Consider the following 18686-nt stretch of genomic DNA (forward strand, 5'->3'; position numbering starts at 1 on the left):
TTCCGCCAAAGGTAAATACTGGGTGGAATTCCCAATACAGGAGGTCGCCTGGGTGCAAACTTGCCCTGGAAATACATGGAAATGCTCCCTGATCTATCAAGTCACACTTCTCAAGATTCAGAAAGCTTCAGTGACCCAGAGGAATACCAAGGGGGAAATGGTGAGATGGCGGGGCTGTCTGCTGTCCTCCTGCACCTCCTCACAGTCTAGTCTCATCTTCTAAGCACCCACCACAGGTACGCGCATGTGCGCGCGCACACACACACACGAACTCAGAGACACTCCCCCAACACACACACACACACGAACTCAGAGACACCCCCCAACACACACACACACACACACACACACTGCCCTCTCTTCTGCCTTGCAGTCAAATATGTGAATCCTTGGATGACACAGAAAGGATTTATTTAACAGGAGACTGAACATTTTGAACATGGAAATGTGAATATCTGTGAACACTGAATAGGCTAGATTAGTAAGAGCAGAGACTGGAAGAAAGGCCAGGTGGGTGTCTTCTCCTGTCTTTTCCTTCTAATTAGCATTCAGTCAGACTGTATAGAGGACCTGCTACATCCTGGGGATGATTCACACATTGTCCCTGCCTCCCAGTTACTCCTCCTCTGATGAGGGTTTGCAAACGAACTTTCTTCCATCATTTCTCCCCCAAAACATGTATCAATTGATATCGTTACTTGCCAAACATAAAATAACATAAGGACATGAATTCTAGAGGAATTTTGTTTTGAGAAATGAAAATATAGATTTCAGAGGCCACTGGGAAAGGAAGATTTACAGCACCAAATAACTGACAAAAATGTTAACTTGCCAGAGAAGAAAGACTCAAAAATGTTCCATTGACATAAACCTAGATAACTAGGAGAATGATGGTGCCTGTGTAGGGGAGTGAAAATAATTTTCTCCTCCACCCTTCATAGGTTTCTTGCTAGGTCTCCCTGTTAGGGGCGTTCGAACCAGAGTGACTCCATCTTGAGTGAGGGCTAGGAAAAATGAGGCTGGGACCTGCTGGGCTGCATTCCCAGAAAGTTAGGTATTCTTAGCCTCTAGGTGTTTACCGTTAAGGGAACAGGTTGATAATGTTTACTAAACAGACCCAGACTTGGGAGTGTCCTGATATCCCAGTATCTTGAGAACAGAAGCATTCTTAATTTTGTTTTAAAGATAACATCAATTCTTGCAAAATAATTAAGAAAATTAACCCTTTATCATAAACCCTTGTAGCAGAGTACATCTCCCCACAATCTTTTTTTTAATCCTATATATAAACAGGATTTATCCTGCATATACCTAGGGAGGACATGTTTCCCCTCTTACTTTCGAGAACGCCCGCTCTGTCTATGAGTAGCTATTCTTTCACCGCTTTACTTCCTTAATAAACTTACTTTTGCTTTGCACTGTGGACTCGCCCTGAATTCTTTCTTGCGGGAGATCCAAGAACCCTCTTTTGGTGTCCGGATTGGGACTCCTTTCCGGTAACATCACTATGTTGCCCAGGCTGGTCTTGAACTCCTGGCCTCAAACCATCCTATAGATTCGACCTCCGAAAGTGCTGGGGTTACAGGCCTGAGCCACTGTGCCCAGCTGGAACAATCTTTATGAAGGTGAATTAAAGCTGTGAGACATGAGACCAGAAAAGATGCACCAGGAGTAATGGATTTTGGTGGAGAATGAGCCACAGAAACGCGATCATGAGGCAAATGGTGGGGCCTAACCCTGCCTTCTCAGTCCTCGGGATGGGAGACCTGGCTAGAGAAGAGAAGGCTGGTGTGAAAACGCCGGGAGGGTGAGTTTTGGTAAAAATGGGGGCGTCTTCAGTTTCACTTGGCACCAAAAGGAAAATTCAATGCACATTCTTTCCTGGATGTCCAAAAGCCTAATGAGGTTTTGCTTTCTTTGTCTTCTCTTTCCGGAGCCCTCATCGAGCCTCATTCTCAGCCACATCGTAAGGATTTAGAGGCCCTAAGCACTGACGACGCTGTGGTGCCACAAAAATAGACAAGCAGGGCATGTGCGCTGAAGCTGGAAGAGGCTTCTTCTATATTTTCATTGCAAAATCAGAACTTTGGTGAGTTTTTAAAAAATGTTTTAAAATGTTTGCGCCCCTGTTTTGCTGATGCCCCTGGGAATCCCAGCACGGCCTTTTCACCGACTGCTGCTTCTCGGTCTTCATGAGAGCCCAGAGCTCTGTGCTCGGCTCTTTCCTGTCCTCCCGGGCTGGCCTTGTGCTTTCGTGACTGGGTCAGGCTCCTGGGCTCTGTGTCTGATGCAATCAGTGCCACCTGAATGCCTGGGCGGCCTCAGCATACGGGACTAGACCGGGCGGGGCCCTCGCGTGTGACACCATGGCTGTTTCAGATCCACCGCAAACCCCCGGCCCCAGTGCTGCCCCCGGTCCCCTCACACTCTGGAAAGATTTGCCGGAGCCACTCTGTCCTTTTCTTTAGTGCAGCTGCTGGCTGATAAACCTGCTCCTGCTCTCTCTAAGGCAAGGCCAAGCACAGCTCCTGTCCCCCAAGGGCATGTGCCTTTGCACTGCCCGAGGCTGCTCCTTGGTCCCAAGTCCACAGTACTTTGCTTCTCAGGACAGTTTTCCATTCTCAGGTAAGCACTCAGAGGAGCTCTCCCAGTGGCACAGTTCCAGGTCCACCTGAATCCTTTCAGGAGGGACCTCGTCCCTCTGAATGCTGGTGATCACATTTCAACACAATTTATGAAGTGCACCTCGTAGGAAAAACTTAGAAAGCCTTTCCAGATCCACCAGGTATAGGCACCCTTCTTTCTTTGCTTCAAAGAAACAAAGATGGCATTTAAGCATGACATTTAAACTCTTTGGGGTCTACTCTAGAGAATTCCTCATTGTTCTGGGTCATCACCCAGGTATCCAGGAGATACACATATTGTTAAACTTCTGTTTGTTTTTCTCTTGTTAATTTGCCTTTTGTTACAGAGAGACTCCCAGCTAGGAACCCATGAAGTTGGAGGTTTATGGGAATGTCTAGATATATTTATAAATCATAAAATTGTTATTTTGCTACTCAACTTGTTCAGGAGAAGCAACAGTGTTGCAGAAAGAGGCCCAGAGTGGGGACAGCAATCCCAATTCTGCAACCAATGGGCTCTGTCACTGTGGGGCCTTTCCATGCCTCTGCCTCCTCATCTGAAAATGAGCGGGTTGGATAGATTTTTCACTACTGTTCCTTTAAGTTCTATCATGCGGAGGTTTTTTACATTGCTACCTTCTTATGTGACATAGTTTTGCAATTAAGAACTCCCAAGTTCCTCTTTGCAGTTGGTATTTGAGATGTTAAGAATGGAAACGCTGATCCCCTCAGACCCGCTTTGCAGATAACCCTGCATTTTACCGAGATGTCAAAGCAGGAAGTGCTTGGCTGGAACATCTGCCGACAGCCTCATCTCTTTCTGCAAGATCATGATGTTCTGCATGCTCCTGTGGCCTCTTATTTCACGTTGGTAAGAATTTTATGTTTATTTATTAACCTAAGGTAATGTGGTAAATTCCATGGTGGCTCACCTAACTTCTGAGCAAGCTTTTGTTTTATTTTTATTTTTTTCCATGTTTCCTCCTGGCAAGCTCTCCCTGCAAATTTTGAAACAACTTTAAAGATGAATAAAAAGCAGCTCAGCAAGTGAATCCCAGATCCCGGTAAGAGAGTGTCTCCCCCAACTCACATAGTGAGTGCGCATCATTCCCAGAACCACCGTGAGAGTGAGCCTGGTAGCGGGTAGCACCCTGCCTGTGACGAAGCCAGCACACTATGACGAGCAGCAGCTTCTAGACCCATGGACCACGGGCACTGCCAACGCTCTCCCTCCGGGGACTCCTCCTGCCTCCCATACAGGGCCAAATTCCGACGCCCACGAGCTCGCTCAGAATTGGCTCAGGCTGCAATCACTTCTCTTCTCCTACCTCCACACCATTCCCTGATGGTGGACAGTTTCTCCTTTGAGAACCACACCTGCCTTTTCAGACAAAAGGAGACAGCACCCACCCTCCTGCTGAGGGCTGCTCCCCTGGGGCCTTCTCAGCACACCTCTCTCTCTCTAGGTCAAAAAACAAACTTCACATGCTGAATTTTTACCTTTTTTAAAGTGACTCCGAATTTTGGCACCAGCAATTAATTCAACACTTGAATAAGATTTGAAAACCTCACAACAAATCACAAATATATTATGGGTCCTGTTGAAGGTGGTATTGTGGTTAATGTATTTCTCCTTCTGTCTCTCTCTGTGTGTGTGTGTGTGTGTGTGTGTGTGTGTGTTCCTTTGTGTGTCTGGCTGGCTGTCTCTTCTGAGACAGGATCTTGCTCTGTCACCCAGGCTGGAGAACAGTGGTGCAATCACAGCTCACTGTGCCCTTGAACTCCTGGGCTCAAGCAATCCTCCCACCTCAGCCTCCCAAAGTGCTGGAATTACAGGTGTGCACCACCTTTCCCAGGACCTTTCTATCTTTCTTTTCATATTCATGTATTCATCCAACAAATATTTACTGAATCATTACTGTGTGTTACACACTGAGATTTCAAAGCCAGAGAAGAGTTGATTTTGGTGGGAGAAATAGGAATATAAATAAATTACACCACAAACAAAGTATTGGCTGTGCCCCTGGCACTCTCAGGCAAAAATACAAAAATTCTTACTGACAAGAAATAAGAGGCCATAGTCCCAGGGCACTGGCTTAGTGTACTCCTCCCCATACTCTACAATTATAAAGGAATTATTGTCCCATTTTACAGAGGAGCAAGCTGAGGCTCAATGGGTCTAATTCACACAGTGAATTCTTCCTCCTGAAAGAAGAAAGTGGTAAAGTTGGTCTTGTCCTTTTGGCTGCAGCTAACACCCTGTCTCTCCTGACTCTCTAAAATGGGAAAGGGTTGCTTGACCCTTGAAGCCTTGTCCCAGGGTTCCTGTGGCATGCTCCTAATGACCTCATGACAGCTGAATCTCCTGATCCTGCCCAGGGTCAACACAGGGAAAGGAGAGAAACCTAGGGTGTCTAGGCTGCAACTCAGGCACCTGTGGCTCCTGCACCAAGCATGTGAATCATCCCTTGGGCAATGGTTTCCTAAGAAAATCTGCCCTGTTCATGCATTATTTAAAAAGCAAAGGAAGAAAACAAAGAAACCCCTTAAAGCTCTTGTAATAAATTCACCATTCCCTTATTCTGTGAACTTTCATTTATTGAACACAGGCTTTGGGAATAGAGGGATCAATAAAACTCAGCTGAAATCCAAGGCAGAGCAAGATGTCTGAATAGAACCATGCAGTGATCATGCCCCCACCCTCCCCTGCAGGACATTGAATTGAGTGCAAACACACACAAGAAAACACCTTCACAAGAGCTAAAATATCAGGTAAGCGATCACAGGACCCGGTTTTAGCATAGTAACAAGAAAAGAGGCATTGAAGGAGTAGGAAGGACAATCCCGCATTGCCTGCACTGTTCCTCCCGCAGGACCCAGGCAGCTCAATATGGAGAGACAATCTTTGTGCTTGGGAAAGGGAGAGGGAGGTGAGTGCGGCACTTTGCTTCAGAGCTCACTGCCGGCCCCACCACGGTGGAACACAGCACTGGGCAGACTTCTATGCCCTTGATTCCAGGCCAGTGCTCACAAATGGAGCATTTAGATTGGCCCCAGACCACAGAGGAATCCACCACCCCAGTGGGAGGAACCCAATTTCCAGCCTGTTTCATCACTGGCCAGTTAAAGTGGCTGCTAGGCCTTAGTGACCATGGTCCTTTGGTAAGCCCTAGTGCTGAACTAGTCTGAGAGGTCGTGGGCTTGGGGTGCAACCCAGCCTGACACCAGCTGCAGCAGCCATGGGAGTGCTCACATCACACCACTCTCAACTCCAAGCAGAACAGTGTGGAAAGAGACTTCTGCTCAGAAGAAGGAGAGAGAAGGTTACAGAAGATTTTGCCTTGGAACTTACTACCAGCCCTGCCACAATAAAAGACAGCACTGGGGAAAACCCTGAAGCCCCCAGTTTTAAGCTGTTCCTCCTGGGCAATGTGTCTAAAGCCTCACTGGGCCAGGAGGGAATCTGCTACAACAGCGAGCCAGACTTCTGTCCTGGCCAACTTCACTACTGGCTGACTAAAGTTGCCTTGCGCCTTGAATAAACATTAGCGGAAGTCAGGCAGTAGCTCTCTCAGGCCTTGACAAGCCCTGATACTGCACTGGTCTGGGAGGTCATGGGCTTCAAGTGTGATTCAGCATGGTGCCAGCTGCAGTGAACATGGGAGTGCTCTTGTCATCCCACCCCCAACTCCAGACTTACAGAATGGGGAGAGAATCCTTCTGCTTGGGAGAAAGAGAGGGAAGTGAATGAGGGACTTTGCCTGGAAAGCCAGGGATTTCTCCCTAATCTTACCCAGGTATATCAGAGCTAGGTGTTTAGCAGTCTGCAAGAAAAATTACAACATACCTGAGCTTGGGGTGTCTTCTTGGATTAAATAAGGCACCAGTGACCAACCTTGCAGAGATGAAGATGTGTGACCTCTCAGGGAATTCAAAACAGTTTTTATGAGGAAGCTCAATGAATTTCAAATAACACAGAGAAGCAATCAAAAAATGTATGAGTATTTAACAAAGAGATTGAAATAATTTTTAAAAATCAAACAGAAGCCCTGGAGCTGAGAAATTCAATTGATGAGTTGAAAAGTGCAATAGCGTCTTAACAGTAAAACTGATCAAAAAGAAGAAAAAAATCCATGAGCTCAAAGATAGGCTATTTGAAAATACACAGTCAGAGGAGGGAAAAGGGAACTGATTTTTAAAAGAAACAGAACACTTACAAGATCTAGAGAACAATCTCAAAAGAGCAAATCTAAGAGTCATTGGCCCTTAAAGAGGGGTAGAAATTTGATTTAAAGAAATAACAACAGAGAACTTTCCAAACCTAGACAAACATATGAATATCCAGGTACAAGAAGGTCAAAGGTTACCAAGCAGGTTTAACCAAAATAAGACTACCCCAAAGCATATAATAATCAAACTCCCAACAGTCAAAGACAAAGAGAGGATCCTAAAAGCAACAAGGGAAAAGAAGCAAATAACTTCTAAAGGAGCTCCAGTACATCTGGCCACAGACTTCGCAATGAGAGCATTACAGGCCAGAAGGAAGGGAGATAACATATTCAAAGGGCTGAAGGAAAAAACTGCCAACCAAGAACTGTAACCAGCAAAGCTATCCTTCAAACATAAAGCAGTTAAAGACTTTCCTGGACAACAAAAGCTAATGGAATTCATCACCACCAGACATGTCTTACAAGAATGCTAAGGAAGTTCTTCAATCTGAAAGAAAAGGGTACTAATTTGCAACAGACAGACATGTATAAAACTCACTGGTAAAAGTAAGTACACAGACAAATTCAGAATACTCTAATACTGTGATTGTAATAAAGAAATTAATATCTTTAGTATAAAAACTAAAAAAAATCCATTAAACTAATGGTAACTACCACAATGTGTTGAGAATTAGGCAAAATAAAAAGATGTAAATTAAGACAATAAAAGCTTAAATGTAGGAGGAAAGATGGAGTTAAAGTGCAGAGTTTTTCAGTTTTTCCTTACTTGTTAGTTTCTTTTCTCTTCTTTGCAGTCAAAGTTAAGTTGTCATCAGTTCAAAATAACTTGTTATAACTATAAGATGTTTTGAGTAAGCTTCATGGTAATCACAAAGCAAAACCTATAATAGTACGATAAAAATAAAAGGCAAAGAATTAAAACATACTACCAGAAAAAAAATCACTCTCCACAAAGGAAGATATTTAGAATGGAAGGAAAAAAGAGATATTATAAAACAGTCAGAGAATAAATAACAAAAAGGCAGTAATAAATTTTTATAAATAATAACATTAAATGTAAATAAACTAAATTCTCCAATTAAAAGACACTGAGTGGCTGAATTTTTTTTAAAACTCAACTATATGCTGCCTACAAGAAATGCACTTCACCTATAAAGACACACATAGACTGACAGTGAAGAGATGGGAAAAGATATTTCCTGTAAATAGAAACCACAGAAAAGAAGGAGTAGCTACGCTTTTATCAGATAAAATAGACTTCAAGTCAAAAACTATAAAAAGAGACAAAAAAGTTAACTATGCAATAACAAAAGGGTTAATTCAGCAAGATGATATGACAATTATAAATATTTATGCACCCAACACTGGGTCTCCAAAATATGTAATGCAAATATTAATAGATCTAAAAGAAAGACAGACCTCAATACAGTAAGAGTTGGATACTTCAACATGCCACTTTAGATCATTCAGACAGAAAATCAACAAAGAAAAATTAGAATTAACTGACGCTCTAAACCAATGGACCTGACATTTACAGAATATTTCATCCAACTTCTGCAAAATACACATTCTTCTCATCACATGGAATATTCTCCAGGATGGACCATATGTTAGGCCACAAAACAAGTTCTCAACAAATTCAAAAAAATCAAAATCATATCAAGTATCTTTTTGACCACAATGGAATAAAACTAAAAATTAATAACAAGACAAACTTTGGAAATTTTACAAATACATGGAAATTGGCTGGGCACAGTGGCTCATGTCTGTAATCCCAGTTCTTTGTGAGGCTGAGGCAAAAGAGTTGCTTGAGCTAAGGAGTTTCAGACCAGCCTGAGCAACATGACAAAACCCCCTCTCTACAAAAAAATACAAAAATTAGCTGGATATGGTGACTCCTGCCTGTAGTCCCAGCTACACGGGAGGCTGAGGTAGGAGGGTCGCTTGAGCCTAGGAGGACAAAGCTGCAGTGAGCCATGATCACACCATCACACTCTAGCCTGGATGACAGAGTGAGGCCCTGTGTCAATAAATGAATGAATGAATGAATGAATGAATAAATAAATAAATAAATAAATGGAAATTAAACAATATGCTCTTGAATGACTTAATTGAATTTCTTCAATTAAGAAATCAAGAAGAAAATGTTAAGATTTCTTAAAACAAATGAAAGTGGAATTACAACATACCAAAACCTATGAGATACAGCAAAAGCGATATTAAAAGAGAAGTTTATAGCAATAAATGCCTATATCAAAAAAGTAGAAAGACTTCAAATAAACCTAATGATGCACCTCAAGGAATTAGGAAAGCAAGAACAAACCAAACATAAAATTAGAAAGAAAAAATAAAGATTAGAGCATAAATAAATGAACTTGAGACTAAAAAATACAAAAGATCAAGAAAACAAAAACCTGGATTTTTGTAAAAACAAAAATCAATAAATGTTTAGCTATACTAAGAAAAGAAGAGACAAAATCCAAATAAATAAGGTCAGAGACAAACAAGGAGTCATTACAACAGGTACCACAGAAATACAAATACTTACTAGAGACTCTTATGAACAACTTTATACCAAAAAATTGAAAAACCTAGAAAAAATGGATAAATTTCTAGACACACACAGCCTACCAAGATTGAACCATGAAGAAATAGAAACTTCAACAGAACAATAATGAGTAATGAGAGTTGAAGCTGTAACAAATAGTCTCCCATCAAAGCCCAGGACCTGATGTCTTCATTGCTAAATTCTACCAAACATTCAAAGAAGAATTAATGCCAATTCTACTCAAACCATTCCTAAAATTGTAGAGGAGGGAATACCTCTGAACTCATTCAATGAAGCCAACATTACTAATACCAAAACCAGACAAGAACACAAAAACAACAACAACAAAAAACTACGGGCCAATATCACTGATGAACATAGAAGCAAAAATCCTCAACAAAATACTAGCAAACAAAATTCAACAACACACTAAAAAGATTATTCACCAGAATCAAGTGGGATTCATCTCAGGAATGCAAGGATGATTCAACATATACAAATCAATCAATGTGATACAATACAGTAATAGAATCAAGGACAAAACATATGATTATTTTAATAGGTACTGGAAAAGCATTTGATAAAATTCAACTTACTTCATGATAAAAATCCTCAACAAACTGGATATAGAAGGAACATATCTCAAAACAATAAAGGCCATACGTGACAAACACACAGCTAACATCATAGTAAACAGGGAATAATTAAAAATTTTCCTCTAAGATCTAGAACAAGACAAGAATGCTTATTTTCACCACTTTTTTTCAACATAGTACTGAAATTCCTAGCCAGAACAATTAGGCAAGAGAAAGAAATAAAAGTCGTCCAAATTGGAAAGGAACAAGTCAAATTGTTCTTGTTTGCTGATGACATGATTTTATATTTAGAAAACCCTAAAGACTCTACCAAAAAACTGTTAGAACTGACAAAAAAATTCAATAAAGTTGCAGCATTCTAAATCAACATGTAAAAACCAGTAGCATGTCGATATGCCAATAGCACACAGCCTGAAAAATAAATCAAGAAAGCAATCCCATTTATAATAGCTACAAAAAATTAAAATACCTAAGAATAAGTAGTGAAATTTCCAAAGAAATTTCAATTTTAATTCTAGAGATATTTCCCAAGAAGTATAATATCTCTACAATTAGAACTGTGAAACACTGGTGAAAGAAGTTGAAGAGGACACACATAAAAAGGAAAGATATCTCATGTTCATGGATTGGAAGAACCAATATTGTTAAAATGTCCATGCTACCCAAAGCGATCTACAGATTCAATACAATCTCCATGAAAGTAGCAATAATTGGCCAGGCGCAGTGGCTTATGCCTGTAATCCCAGCACTTTGGGAGGCCAAGGGAGGCAGATCACCTGAGGTCAGGAGTTCGAGACCAGCCTGGCCAACATGGTGAAACCGTGTCTCTACTAAAAATACAAAAAGTGGCCAGGCGTGGTGGCACATGCCTGTAGTCCCAGCTACTCAGGAGGCAGGAGAATCACTTGAACCCAGGAGGCGGAGGTTGCAGTGAGCTGAGATGGTGCTGCTGCACTCCAGCCTAGGTGACAAAGCAAGACTCTCTCTCAAAAAAACAAAAAACAAAACAAAAAATCCAAGAGCATTCTTCACAGAAATAGAAAAAAAAAAGCTAGAATTAATATGGAACCACAAAAGACTCCAAACAGCCAAAGCAAAAAGAACAAAGCTGGTGGCATCACAATATCTGACTTCAAATTGTACTACTAAGCTACAGTAACCAAAACAGCATGGTACTGGCATAAAAACAAACACCTAGACTAATGGAACAGGATAGAGAACCCAGAAATAAGTCCTTGTATTTACAGCCCACTCATTTTTGACAAAGATGCCAAGAATGTACATTAGGGAAAGGACAATCTTAGTAATAAATAGTACTGGGAAAACTGGATATTGATATCCATATGCAGAAAAATGAAACTAGACCCCTATCTCTTGCCATATACAAAAATCAAATCAAAATGAATTAAAGACTTAAATGTAAGACTTAAAATTATGAAACTACTACAGGAAAACATTGGGGAAACATGCCAGGACACTGGTCTGGGCAAAGATTTTTTTAGTAAGACCTCAAAAGCACAGGCAACAAAAGCAAAATAGACAAATGGAATTAAGCTAAAAAGCTTCTGCACACCAAAGGAAACAATCAATAGAGTGAAAAGACAACCCACAGAATGGGAGAAAATATTTCCAAACTATCCATCTGACAGAATATATGAGGAAATCAGGCAACTCAACAGAAAATAAAAACCCAAATAATACAATGAAAAGAGGCAAATGATCTAAATAGACATTTCTCAAAAGAAAATATGCAAATGACCAACAGGTATATGAAAATATGCTCAACATCACTATTCATAAGGGATATGTAAATCAAAACCACAATGAGATACCATCTCACCCCAGTAAAAACGGCTGTAATCAAAAAGACAAAAAATAACAGATACTGGCAAACAAGCCAAGGAAGGCGAACTCTCATGCAATGTTGGTGGAAATGTAAATTAGTACAGCCATTGTGGAAAACAGTACGGAGTTTTCTTAAAAAACTAAAAATAGAACTACCCTATAATCCAGCAATCCCACTTCTGGGTATTTATCCAAAAGAAAGGAAATCCACATATCGAAGAGATATCTGCCTTCCCATGTTTATGGCAGCACCATTCACAATAGTCAAAACACAGACTCAACCCAATGTTCATAAACAGGTGAATGGAAAAGGAAAATGTGGTATCTATACACACAATGGAATATTATTCTGCCAAGAAAAGAATGAAATCCTGTCATTTGCAGCAACATGGATGGAACTGGAGGACATTATGTGAAGTGAAATAAGCCAGGCACAGAAAGACAAATATCATATGTTCTGACTTGTGGGGGCTAAAAAAACAGCTAATCTCATGGAGGTAGAGAATAGAATGACAGTTACCAGAAGGTGGGAAGGGGAGGGGAGTGGGGGGATGAAGAGAGGTTGGTGTATGGATACAAATATATAGTTAGATACAAGAAGTAAGTTTTAATGTTTGATAGCACAGTTAGGTGAATATAGTAAACAATAATTTATTGTATATTTTTAACCAGCTAGAAAATAATATTCGGAATGTTCCCAACAGAAAGCAATGATAAATGTTTGAGTTGAAGGCTATCTCAATTTCCTTGATTTGATCATTATATATTGTATGAACATACATATTTTGATACATAGTGTATCAAGATATTACATGGGCTCCATAAATATGTAAAATCATTATGTATCAATAAGGAAAATAAATAAAATAATAATAAAAGTTAAGTCTGAACATGTTTCTTCAGAAAAACAAATTTAAAACTTGGCCACCATTAGATAGAAGACAGTTGCAATCACCTGTGAAGATACCGTCAAAGCCCAGTCAGACTCCTGGAACTCAGTTCACACGGTAGATGTCCCTTGTTCTGCATCCGAAGGTGAGAGCCTGGCCTACTCTCTAAGCCCCGAGGTGTTCTTCCAGGGAACTGTTTAGGATTGGAGTTCTTTGACAGCACCCCTGAATCCTCCATATCTTTCAAAGCCTTGGTCCCAGCATTCCTGGCTGACCAAGGAAACAGCCCCTTGAATCCTCCATGTCACCAGCACCCATCTGAGGCAGCCCTCAGAAGATGTCTTCAGAAGGTGGGGAGGCGGCCAGGCATGGTGGCTCATGCCTGTAATCCCAGCACTTTGGGAGGCCTAGGCGGGCGGATCATGAGGTCAGGAGTTTGAAACCAGCCTGACCAACATGGCAAAACCCCATCTCTACTAAAAATACAAAAATTAGCCGGGCGTGGTGGTGTGCGCCTGTAATCTCAGCTACTTGGGAGGCTGAGGCAGGAGCATTGCTTGAACCCGGGAGGCAGAGGTTGTGGTGAGCTGAGATCATGCCATTGCACTCCAGCCTGGGCAATAAGAGCGAAACTCTGTCTCAAAAAAAAAAAAGAAAGTGGGGAGGCAAGGGGCCAGAAGTCCTCTGAAGGTACCTGCCATCTAAAAGCACTGTCATCACGCCAGCCAATGCATATCAAGAATACTATCTCAGAGATAATATTCTTTTTTTTTTTTTTTTTTTTTGAGATAGTCTCACTCTGTCTCCCAGGCTGGAGTGCAGTGGCTCACTTGGCTCACTGCAAGCTCTGCCATCGGGGTTCACGCCATTCTCCTGACTCAGCCTCCCAAGTAGCTGGGACTACAGGTGCCTGCCACCATGCCCGACTAATTTTTTTTTTTTTTTGTATTTTTAGTAGAGACGGGGTTTCACCGTGTTAGCTAGGATGGTCTTGACCTCCTGACCTCATGATCCGCCCACCTCAGCCTCCCAAAGTGCTGGGATTATAGGCGTGAGCCACCGCGCCCGGCCAGAGAGAATATTTTCAAGATTATCAAGAAGATAAGCAGGAGAGAGAACAGGACCTATGCTCCCTGGGTCCTGGGTCAACTTTCCCCAATTCCCTGAGCTGAAAAATAAAGGTGATGGTCAGGCAGGGGTTGGCAAGGAAGAGAAAGAGGAAGAAAGACCAGCAGGATCAGAGAAGTGCACCTGGAATCCTGTTTCCACACTACTATGGGTGACTGCAGACTATTCTGCATTTGTGGAGTTGAGGCAATGTCTGGTTTTATTAATATTTTCATGGAAGGGATTGTAATCAAAACACAGGCACTGCTTGCACACTGTAGATTCTGAATAAGTATCTGTGAATAAAAGATTAAATGAGCATGTATCACAGATTAAAAGCATTGGCAAATTAACCAAGTAGAATTTACATGCTCGGGGTCCAAGAGGTTGGAGAGATGATTTGTAATCTAGTTCAGGAAGGCTTCCTGGAAGACAAACGGCAGCTGAATAATGGCAGGACAGGCATTTCCAGGTCACACGAATAGCATGTGCAGGGCTGTGAGCCGCTGTGAGGGCTAGTTTATACCTTGGTGAGAAGTTTGCTATAATGAGACATAAAATATGAGATGGAGAGAAGTGGAAAGTGATATTTAAAAGGTTAAGATTTTAGTGAGAAATGTGGACTTGTTCTATAAAAGCTAGACATCAACTACAGTTTTTAAAGAAAATGGTGCAATTAGGATTTATTTTTAGAAAAACTGTTTGGATAGCAATGTAAAGGAGCAGAAATTCGAGAAATTTCTACAGCAGAAATTCTAGAAATTCTGGTGGTGATGAGTCTAGCTAAAAGGCTACTGTCCTTGTGAGAGGTGGTCAGGTAATTACATGGAATAAAAAGTTGGGGTTGGCCAGGTGGCATGGTGGCTCACATCTGTAATCCCAGCACTTTGGGAGGCTGAAGTGGGGAGATCACGAGGTCAGGAGTTCGAGACCAGCCTGGCCAACATGGTGAAACCCTGTCTCTGCTAAAAATACAAAAATTAGCCAGGCATGGTGGCACACACCTGTAATCCCAGCTACTCAGGAGGCAGAGGCAGAAGAATCACTTGAACCAGGGAGGTGGAGGTTGCTGTGAGCCAAGATCGCACCACTGCACCCCAGCCTTGGCAACAGAGAGAGACTCTGTCTCAAAAAAAAAAAAAAGTTGGGGTCAATTTGGGGAACAAATCTGAGATACACAGGCACTACTGACATAATAATTTGGAACAAGTTGGATAAGGGAAGAGAGAAGGCTAGGCTGCTGCTTCCTAAGTCACCTATTAGAAATCCAGGGATCTATGGGGCTTGCATTATGATACTTCCTCCACAAAAACATGGAACGTCCCCAGTGAGATGGACCTTCATCCCAACTTATAATAAGTACACAGGTTTCATAAGGACAACAAGAGTTTCACCACAAACTCATAGCTTAACATCTATGTTAGGCCAGGCCCTTTCACTCTGAGGTGAAAGACAACAGGTGAGCAGGTTCTGAGGCATCAAATGACAAAGTCCACAAGGAGCATCCCGAATAAACAGATTTGTCTTAGGAGATACTCACCTTTTACATATGAGTAAAAAAATCATCTGAATCCTGCTCCCCAAAGAAAATGAGAGAATTTAGGCCAGGTGTGGTGTCTCACGCCTATAATCCCAACAGTTCGGGAGGCCAAGGCTGGAGGATCACTTCAGATAAGGAGTTTCAGACCAGCCTGGGCAACATGGCAAGACCCCATCTCTACAGAAAATACAAAAGTTAGCCAGGCGTAGTGGTGCACATCTGTAATCCCAGCCACTCAGGAGGCTGAGGCATTCGAGGTTGCAGTGAGCTATGATCTTGACACTGCACTCCAGTCTGGGTGAAAGCACAAGACCCTGTCTCAAAAAAGAAAGAAAGAAAAGAAAGAAAGAGAGAAAGAGTGAAACAGAGAGAGAGGGAGGGAGGGAGGAAGGAAGGAAGGAAGGACGGAAAAAAAAGAAAAGAAAAGGATAGAATCTGAGTTCCTGATAAGCATCTTAGAAACTCTGTGGTACAGACTTGTTGGTGATGGGTAACCATGTCAACTTAGTGGGACAGGGTTTTCGTGGGAAGGACACTAGAATAGAAGAGCTGAATTCCAGTCTTAGCTCCACACGTGAGTGTGAGTAAGTGTGAGAGTGAGTGGGGTAGGGTGTGAATCTGGGCAATTTCTTTAATCTCTAGGGCCCATATTCTCAAACTTGAATGCCTTTATAAGTCTCCTGAGGAGTTTGTTAAAAATGCAAGTTTCTTTGTGGTGATTATTTCACCACGTAGATGTATATCAAAACATTACATTGTGTACCTTAAGTTATACTTTTTATTTGTTAATTATACCTCACTAGAGATAAAAATAAAGAGTAAGATTTTTTAAAAAGCAAATTTCTGAGCTTCATCCTGGAAGTTCTTATTTCCTGTTCCAGGAGCAGAGATCAGAAACCCAGTTTTTAAATAAATGCTTCTGATGTGGATGATCTATGTATTATAATGTGAGAAAAACTTTGATTTCTCATGAGTTAACTTAGAATAATTTTTTTCCTGTGTTTCTCCTGAGGTCACAGTGAGCAGAAAAAAAGACAATCTATATAAAATAGTGTTGTAAACTTAAGATACTATACAACTGCAGAATGTTCTGTGAATAAGACTTCTATTATTCCCCATAAAACCTTTTGTATCCCCCACTAAAATAGTCCAGATTCTTTGCTAGGTATGTAGTATATTGGGCACAGAGTCTTTTATGATTTCTGGGTCACACTCTGCATTCTAACCTTCACCATCTTTATGTGTTTTTTTCCTCTCCATTTTCCCCCCAAAGTCCAAGGCCTCCTCGAGTTTTGGGTTTTATACGATCTTTGTCAGTCAGTCTCAATCCAGTTGCATTTCATTTGCAACAGATTCTCTTCGAGCCCCTGCACTGTCAATCTTGTCACGAAAATCACTCACAGATGCAGAGCTGTCAGTAGCATAGGTTTGTGACAGATTTGGGACATCATAGCCATACTGAGTCCTGTGAGACTTTACCCAGGCCCTGGGACTTGGTCCAACTTTTGTTGGTGATGCTTTTATTCCTGGCTTCACTGCTCCTGCACTCCCTGTCCAAAGCTGTCTCTGACCCTTTGTTGATACCCTCCCTTAACAGTCCCTCAATACATGACAAAGGACTACACCTACACGCTGGTCTTTCAGAGGCACCAGCCCCAAGGGCTGGCTGGGGAGTGGGGTTTATACAGACCTCAGTTCTGTCCTTCCCAAACTCCCCAACACCCAACACACACACATCATCTGTGCTTTATTGAATTCTCATCCTTTCCTCTTGTTCTAACTCAAATAAGCTGTACTGTTCCTTCTGTTCTGGCCTGTCAGCCAGTGAGCAGGATGAAATGAATGTGAATCAATGAATAAATAAGTGATACAGATAAAAGAGAGTCAGTGGTGTGATAGCTAACTCTTGGGGCTGTGTGGGCCAGGTTAAGGACAGAGCAAAACTCCACTGAGGGTGGCCTCTAAGGGTGGCCAAATACAAAGTATAAATGGCACCAGGGACTACTTACATGGCAACTTGGAAAGACTGTGTAACTCTATCATGCTTCCAGCTATTGTCATTTTTCCAACTTTAGGTTATTCTTTCTTTTAAGAATAATTTCTTCTGCTACTCTGCAGCTGGGATGCTTATAAGCCAGTTAATTGGTGCCAACATAAAGAAAGGCCCTTTGGTTCCATTTTCCCAGGTTTTGGGGGACATCTGAGCCAAGAGAACTGTGGCATCCTCATACATTAATGAGCTATCTGTGACTTGGGCATTTTGGAACAAAAGTGTGGTGTGGAATGTGGCCAAATCACTCACACAGTGTGTAAATGCATTCACTTCCTCCTCATATATTATAGACTACATGCAGGGGTCTAGCAGAGAGGGGTGGCAGGAGTCCAACAGTGAACAAGACATCCTGGCCTTTCCGAGATCATTTTCTCAAAAGAAAGACAGAGGAGTCAACAGGCAAGTAAAATAGGCTGCAACAGAAGGTTCTGTTTGTTGTGTTTATTCTGGGGAAAAACTGCTCCCCTCACAGTGTATCTATAGTGTTGTGAAATTAGAAAACAATTTTGAAAACTCTGTTCATATTAGATGCTTACCAGAACACTCCCATGGGAGGAGGTGTGTTCCTGAGTCATAGAGAAGCTGAGCAGACAGATGGAGCTGATACCACGAGCCAGAATATTTTGTAGGTGCAGGGTCCATCTTTCATCACTGCCATGCGAGTGAGCTGTGAAGTGGGAGGGGACCGTATATGGACTGGACCTCAGGTGCTAAAGGAGAATGAAGACTCTAGAAGCAATATTTGGTGTAAAACTTACTTTGGAAGAAGATGTCGAGGCAGCAGATTCTTCGGCTCCTGGTTCCTCAAAGTTGGCAAGAACTAGGTGCTTGTTAGAAGTGTTGAATCTCAGGTTACACCCCAGATTTCCAGAATTAGAATATGCATTCAGTAAAATCTCCAGATGGTTCATAAGCACATAACAGTTTCAGAAGTGCTGATCTACAACTGGAAAGAAGGTACACCTTACAGCCTGTCTCAGAAGTCTAGACCTGGAAAAAAGATACAGCCTAGGATGGAGACAAGAGTCGGAGGAGACAGAGTAGGCACAATGCAAAGAAGCTCAAGAGGGTGCTGCTACAGAGGACTGCCCAGGGAATGAGCACATCTTGTACTGAATAAACTGCTCACTGCTTTTTCTGGGACCTCTCCTTACAACCTGAAATCATCTGCCTTAATAAAACCAATAGTAGCTAAGACTTTGATGGTGCCAGACACTCTTCCAAGCACTTTACCTGTATCAACTCATTCAATCT

General features: G+C 41.8%; 1 long non-coding RNA gene across 1 annotated transcript; it reads left to right on the plus strand.

The window, feature by feature from the left end:
• The first annotated feature begins 1093 nt into the window (after positions 1–1093).
• LOC134808113 (uncharacterized) lies at positions 1094–4230 on the plus strand. The gene is made up of 2 exons (XR_010150397.1): positions 1094–3495; positions 3617–4230. It is a non-coding gene; the product is annotated as an uncharacterized LOC134808113 (long non-coding RNA).
• The last annotated feature ends 14456 nt before the right edge of the window (positions 4231–18686 follow it).

Source organism: Pan troglodytes, chromosome 14, assembly GCF_028858775.2.
Source record: "Pan troglodytes isolate AG18354 chromosome 14, NHGRI_mPanTro3-v2.0_pri, whole genome shotgun sequence".
Taxonomy (NCBI): domain Eukaryota; kingdom Metazoa; phylum Chordata; class Mammalia; order Primates; family Hominidae; genus Pan; species Pan troglodytes.